Below are 8,170 nucleotides of genomic sequence, written 5' to 3' on the forward strand. Positions count from 1 at the left end.
CGGCCAGAAAAAAAAATCTCCAATGCCCAGGTTTTGGTGAACGTTAAAGATCTCCAGGTGGTTCAATGTAATCCACAGCTTTCGACTTCGAAGCACACCGACCCAAACTAAAATCCACAGCTGTTCACTCATTCACCACATTCCGAAATGTTACTGAGTCAGTGTGAACTGCCGCCGATAAGTGGAACAACCATTGGACACAGATTTGAACCAAGGGAAAACAATTCTGCTGCGCCTAAATGCAGCGTTGGGTTAAAAACAGCTGAACCCGCAAATTATGGCTTATTCTAAATTTATCAGTGCCCATATTACCCATCCGCGCCTTGGAAGAGCATTGAAGCACTTGCCTAGTAGTGACTGCTACATTTTCGTCTACAAAGTAATTTTAATATTTCTTTTATTCCAGCTTCCAAATTAATATTATTTTAGCAATGGAAGTTGGAAGCATATCATCGTATAATAGCACATCAGTACTCATAGACCTGTAATGAATCTGTCACAGCTAGTCATCGATTTCTTAATTTTATTGCTGAAATGTACAGTTTAAAAGACTGCGTTAGTCACAGAACTTGGACAACAAATTCATGCAGTACAATTTATTTTAGTTTAGTCACTAAAATGGGATATTAAGTATCAAAATTTAAGCCTTTTTTATTGCCCCAACATGGCATCCAGAGACACTTTACCCGCACAGCCTTATTTAGGATGCATCCAGTGGTAATTTCCAGCCGATAGCTTCCAACATCAAAGTGCAGAAAAAACTACCACTCCCATCACCGTAATACCTGTGACGGTGAGAGAACCGCCAGTTGAGGCCACGATGGCACGTAACTTGCTATCACCACTGGTGACAACGACGGGCGGAGAAGATGTCTTTGGCTGTTTGCCGGGTGCCAGCCAGTTCACCAATGTCTGCGGATAGCCTTGGAAGCCATAACGGCCCGGAGGAGAGAAGCTGTCTATCTGGTTGTTGAGGAGTTTGCCCGTGGAAGGAGAAAGCCATAGCGAGCCGAAGCTGTTGAGGGCAGCGCATTCCTTTTAATCTCTTGCGATATAAGTAGACGAAATTGGGCTTTCCTATTCGAGCATGTTTTATGTTGTCTGCGCTGACAGCCCGTATGTTGCAAAATTTGAAACCCCATTTAAGTTATCATGCGCCAAACACCTGCTGTTCTGTGACAACACAGTTCCGTAATGGTGGAAAGCAATAAGTTGTTCCGTAGGGTATACAAATATGTTCAACCCAAGCTTTATAATTATTGCACACCTTCCACGTAAACAATCTGACGTAAATACGTTGCTAATGCATCAGGAGTTCGATTATAGATAATTCAATAAAAGATAATGGCTCACCACTAAAGAGGTGCGCAACGAACGCGCAATCGAGTTGCCATTTTATGTGATCAGTGGAGAACCGACTATAGCTCCTTCAAACATGCCTTGCAGCAAAGCTGTTACTGTAAAAATATAGAACGTGGAGTTGCGCGGAATGAATTCCATTTTGAGACGCACGCAAGTGTTAGCTGGTTATGGGGTCGAGTGTGGCGTTTAGCAGCGCATGTAAAGTCATAACAAGGCGTGCAGTAAGTAGCCCGGATACTGACTGCATCCGTGACGTCTAAACAGGGGTGACATCACCGGGGTTTGTGAGATCTGTCCCTGAGCCGTCACCGCAAGCGACATTTTTCAAGTTTAAGTTTGGCAGCGAAAGACATTGAACCAGCTCGTGCAGTGGCCAAAACGAGAATATGACTACCCTGTAGTGCTGCACCCATGTTCAGAAATTTCTGAATCGAAGACCCAGTTATCGGAAGCCCCATCAGCCAAATCGCCGCCTTCGGGCGCTGCATTTAACAAAACTCGCTATCTCGAAGAAACCATGTGAGCAGCATGCATAAACCTAAATCTATATAAGGACGACGGATAGTGCCATTATTACTTACAAAGCTAATCGCATTTAAAGCACTTTCTTTCCACGTGGTTACTATACTTTCTTGAAGCTTTTGCTTCCCGTTACAATTATGATCACGCCCTATGAAAGCGTTTCTCGGTGTTAAAGAGCCACATGTCCTTTCGCAGCAATGTTCGCAACTTAAGCCCAGTTCAGAGACGCGACAATGACGACGGCTTCCCCGTTTGGTGTCAGAACAGCTACGAAGCTGGAACCATGGTCTTTGGCCGGCAGTGATTGGAAGCCGTAGTCCCGTAAGCGCTCGCGATGCTGGCCGCCGATCTCTGCCGCCATTCTTGCAGCCTTGTCGGGACTCAGATGATCGGTCACAACCTGCAGTTTCATCGAGGTTCGAAAACGGCGCGTCATTCACTTTATATTTCAAGATAATGTTTGCATGTTACCTGTTAGCTTGAAGTGTCCAATGCCCCTCTGACAAAATTTTAACCATGGTAATTCGAACGAACATGTATGTTGTGCCTAGTTGGAGCTGCAGAAATCTTACAAATCAAATGCAGGCATAACGCAGGGAATATATCAGCAGTGTAGTATATTTTAGTGTTGCCGAGGTAACTATACCGCTTATTAGTCATGTTAGTCTCCGTTACGACTTCATGATTGTCTACATTTACGTATATCAAGTGATGGTATAACACGTTTACACATTATTTCTTGATGAAATAAGAGCCAGGGAGAAAGTAATAAAAATGGTGGATCTAAGAGGACCAGTGTAAAGTACAGTAATTTCTCCACCTCGCTGAGGCCCGAGAAGAGATGGTCTTCGAGCTCAGTTCTGCTGGCGAAGGCGTATTTGAAAGCCTCGACTGTACGATGCGCCATATCGCCGTCGCCTGGAAGAGGTCCTTGCAAGTCAGCAAATCAACACGTGATGCAGTTTTAACAACTTGTTAGTTTTTCATCCACATTCTAGAAAGAGCCTAGACTAAGGCGAAAAAATAGACATTATTTTAAAGGCAAATGAGAATACGGTAAACTCGTCACTTTTAAAATCATAAAATAAAATAATTACGTGGGGCAAAAACCCTTAACCATTTTATTCTTCCAAAAGTTATGCATTGTAATTTTTTAACCCTCAGTACATTACGATTACGTAAACATAAGCAAGAGAACTTACAAGCTAACGTATGAAAAGTAGGCACAATGTAGTTCGCACTCTGAACATCGGAAAAGAATTTTTTTTGCCCGTACAATGTGTCTTCTCTGCAAGCAACGGAGGAGTATTCGACATTAAAATACCTCTTTCCCTAAGAACTTCCTTAAATTCGTTTATCTCTCTTACGGCGGTGCATCTCACCCAAATGGCGTTGTTCGCTTAATTAAATTTAGGGTCAGAGGCCTTAAAGGTGGGCCACTGAATTTCGCCCTCATTCGAAGTTCATGCCCGACATAGATAAAACAGAATATATGAATGCACACTTGTCAGAGCTTCCTGTTTCGGTGCTGAAAGTGATTTCTCATTGCGTAAAGGTCGCAACGGGAGTCGCTCGCAGCATTTGAAATAAAGAATCATTTAACCCTATTCATATCACCCATATGAATTACGCTGTGAGCCCATCCGAACAACGCATTTACAGCATCTGTTTTTTTTTTTTCAAGTTGCATTTCTAGACGAACCCTACTTTCAAGTAATCAACTTGGTTATCCGCACATTAGGGCCTGCATCTGAAGCCGCGGACATTTGTTCAAATGCCTACATATAATTATGCAAGCTCCGACACAACAGGAGTCCCCTGCACCAATTTAGATGCAAAAGCTCTCTACAAACCAAGAAATTGGCTCGTTCCTCCTAGCATCTGGCTGGCCTTCAATCGCAGCTAAAGTCAAGCGAGTGCCTCGTGCGGTTTCTCAGTGAAAGCGTCTAACCACTAATTCGTTAAATTGGGCAGGGCGAAAAGGGAGATGGCGGGAAAGAGTAAAAAGACGTAACAACCTAACATGACACAGTGGAGCGCTGGCTGCATCGAGGTTCACTGCGCGTTCGCTCCTGCAGCGCCGACTGCGCCAAGCAGCATCTGTGTTTATTTATTTATTTATTTATTTATTTATTTATTTATTATACCTGACAGGCCCATTGAACAGCGTTGAGTAAGGGGGGTTACATATATGAAAGAGCATTAAAAGTCTTAGGGAAAAAGGAGAAAAAACAAGTACACAATAGAAATGAAACACATTATACACGTTTCTAATCAACAATTGTTACAAACGCACAGGGTTTTCGTGGAGTCTAAAGCATCAGAAAACACTCAAATACAAGGGGAAAACACCCATAAACATTAACAATATTATTCTGGCAATTCATCATTACACAATTACAAAGAAAATTGTCGGTGGAGATTTTCGGTAACGCTATCTTGACTAAGTATGGATGCAATTCGGTCAGAAAGATCATTCCAGTACATGATTGCTCGAGGCAACGCTGATGAATTGAAAGCAAGCGTCTTACCAAAAAAATGGCAGCATCTGCACTCCGTGGATGATGGCGAGGGTGCGGAGTGCGGGGGCTCCGAATGACATCCAAGTGTCGCCCCGAGTGACATCCGATTTGCGCCCCGACAGCGATTCGATTTGAGCCGTGAGTTGCACATTGATGAATCCCTAAATGAACTCACGGCTCAAATCGAATTTCGCTTGATTTTCGCTTGATGGTGGTGTGCGCACGGATGGAAGCGGACGGACATTGGGAGGTCCTAAGGTACTCCGCAACATTACAGGCGAGGGAGTAAGCTGTTTGACTCTCGGGTACTAACTCACGGTCGTAGCCCGTATCGAGGAAAACATTAACGAAAAACTTGAATGAAGTGCTCTTTCCAGTACCTGTGTATCGTTCATTGTATGGGGCAGGCGGTGGCCAAGATGTTTTGTCGCGGGTGAAAAAAATGGTAGTCCCAGCCTCGGTAAGAACATTTTTCTTTAAACTGCACACCGGCACACTTTCCGTTGGCACACGGATTGAGGAAAAAAGGCTTTTCCTTGACTGGTCCCCAACGTGCACTTTGTGCAAAAAACCCGAAAGCATTGGACACGTTTTTATAGAGTGCTGGGACGCCATCTTTTTCTGGGATGTTTTACAGAGAACGATAAAGAAAGATCTTCCTGTAACGCCGCATGGGATACGTTTTTTGGCAGTGGAAAATGATGAAGTGCCGTACGACATGATAATGATCCTAGCGTTGCACGCAATTTGGCGCTCCCGTATGGTCGTGCGCCACAGTGATGTGAATGCTATGACGGTGAGCAAGTATTTCTCACTAAGTGTAGCCAGCCTACTTGAAGTGTATCGTTTGCTGGAACCTGAACTGGAATGATTATGTGTATTGGAAGAGCTGTCAACATTTGATGTTTATTATAAATCTTTCAGCCAACCAAAGCATGGGTGGCGGTTTTTAATCCGGCGTTGACGCACGTTCCTTTGTAACAAAAAAGGTAATAAAGAAAAAAAAACGGTCGTAGCCAAATGGGTAAGACGAGTGACATTCACTCCGTCTGGTCTACCAGGCACAGGGTTGAATCCTGCCGGTGCCAGTGGAATTTTTTTGCAATTGCAAATGCTATGCGCACGGACGCGGACGGACATTGTACGGTCCTAAGGTGCTCCGCTCCTGAAATGCGCGTAAAACTATGACTATTATGTAGCCTTCGTGACGTACGTACTGGAGCGTTAAGAGGCAGCGAGTTTGGTCTGAAGCTAACTATGGATTTATGGAAAAGGCATAATAGCGCCTTTCGTCTCGAGGTGCAGTTGTGCGCACATGCACTGTGCGCTCTCGGTGCGAAAATCGAGCTTTCCATAGACAGCGTTCAACCACAGCAAAATTTTCCATTGCTTGCCCAGCGATGCCTCTCAAATTCGGAAGTGTAAATACAAATAACCTCTCAGCGTGGCTAGGATGAATCAAGAGATAATGCCTGACGAAGGGGGTGGCGGTGCAAAGACCAATGCCTTGATGTTAAGGCGCATGGGGCTCGCTTTGCTGACTTGTGGCTGATACTCGATCAAGTCCTGCGCTGTAATCAGGCGCCCTGCGCCACGAAAGTTACCAGAGAAAATATTGGCAGGCTGTGGCAGCATTCACTAAGCGTTTAGAATGCAGAACAGAAAAATAGCCCATGATTTGGGGATCCAGAAACTGGAATCCTTTCCCAATCCTGCAATACCTCTACAGGTACTATCGTGATAAATTGAAATACGAACCACGGAGCGCGTGGCTTTCAGTACATGCCGCGCCTCCTGGCGACGGGACGCGCATGCGCAGTGCGAACAAGTTACGAGAGTTTGTGACCAACCTTAATACATGTATATGGAAAGACACCGTATTTCCATCGTCCGTTGGGCGCTCAGCACAAAATAAAAAATAAAGGAATGTAGCTGTGTGCGCCATTTTCACTCATCGCAGCAACAAAGTTAGATAAAGATTGCGTGCGCGGGCGCCGAACGCGGTGGGAAGACAAACCAAAACACTCGCACACCGAACGACGGTGTTTTTATGCCAACGTTGGACACAAACTGTCGTAACTTGTTCGCTCTCCCTTGTTCGTATTTTGATTTATCGCAATAGTACGTTCCGGTGGCTTCGCCTACAAAACAGAGGTCATTTGCTCAGATCCACCAATCAAGTGCGCCGAGCCTGCCCTTTGAATTTCCGAGACAAGGGTGGCACCTAGCTCGCCTACGCAGAAGGCACCACTTCCATGATCGGCCGGTTTCTCCAGTGTGCCAGCCAGAGCCTCGTTAACCGCGCGATCACCAGTCTTCGCTAGAGTTTCTGAACCGTTCTGCGTGAACAGCGAGCTGCAAAAAAATAATATCGTCCAGCAATAGCTGCTTACTGTTCATGTAAAATATAAGTATCGGCGGCGGACAACCTTCGCTGTGAATTGTACCCTGCACCATACGCCGTTTAGAGGTGTCTTTCTCTGGCGTGTTAAGGCGTTAATACAAAAAACCGTTCGGGTGAGAAGATCCCCAGACAGCGGGGTTTTTTTACCACTGTATTTCGGAACCGCACTTTTTGCCCCGCTTTTTGTCCCACGTTTTGTCACTGTTTTTCCCCGCCACACCACTGCTGTGTAAAACTGCAGAACACCTGCAAACAATGCTCGAGGAACTACAATCAGGAAGGATGCCCATGGGGCTAACATAAATATGAATAAATCTAAAGTAATAAGAAATAAGCCTGCCGGAAGCGCCCTATTCGGCTTAAGAAACGAAGCGCTGGAAGAAGTACAAAAATGTAACTAACTTTGACTGATTGTTAGTGCTGACCCCAACCACGAGAGAGAAATTCGGCGCAGGATAGGTATGGGCTGGGGAGCACTCGGCAAGCACTCCAAAATAATAAAAAGTGAGCTGCCTCTGCAACTCAGCAGAAAAATCTACAACCAGTGCACACTGCCGGTGATGACATACGGCGCTGAAACTTGGCCCCTTACTAAAAAACTAGAAAGCAAACTCAAGTCAGGTTAACGGGCAATGGAATGAATAAGGTTAGACATGACACTCAAGGACAGGAAGCGAGCTTCCTGGGTCTGTGAACAAACTAGAGTAGTAGATATCAGAAAAATAAACGGACATGGGCTGACCATGCAGCCAGACGAAACGACAACCGGTGGACAATTAGGGTAACAGAATGGGTATCAAGAGGTGGGTCTAGAAAAGGGGAGGGAAGGACACGATGGAGGGAAGAAATACGAGACTTCGGCGGTAAACTGTGGACTCGAGTGGCGCAGGAGAGAAGCGGTTGGAGGTCAATGGGAGAGGCTTCGGTCCTGCAGTGTACCTGAGTAGGATGGTGATTACGATGCTGATGATGACGACAACGACAACGACGACGACGACGACGACGACGACGACGAAGAAAAAGAAGAAGAAGAAGAAGAAGAAGAAGAGTGTTTCTAGCGCTGGCCTCTACTATGTCAGTCCTGACTATAATACGTCACGGTAGCGCGGAATGCGAAAGTTTTTCGATACTTATTGCGTTTTCTTTTGGGTTAGAGAAACGTCTTTTAAGGCTGAAATGGGGCTAAGTGAGTTGCCAAAAATGAGTTTTTTTTCCATATTCAGCATAGTTGTAGTTAGTCCGCATGGCCCTTTTTAACAATAGTGAGCAGGGAAATCGAAAGTGGTACTAAAATAACTTACAATCGGAGCCTTCGTTGTGGTGCCGACGGGGAAAAGGGAGATGTGATTTCTAAAATTGG

This window comes from Haemaphysalis longicornis, unplaced genomic scaffold (assembly GCF_048455015.1).
Source record: "Haemaphysalis longicornis isolate Haplotype H1 unplaced genomic scaffold, Haemaphysalis longicornis Haplotype H1 scaffold_5, whole genome shotgun sequence".
NCBI classification, from domain to species: domain Eukaryota; kingdom Metazoa; phylum Arthropoda; class Arachnida; order Ixodida; family Ixodidae; genus Haemaphysalis; species Haemaphysalis longicornis.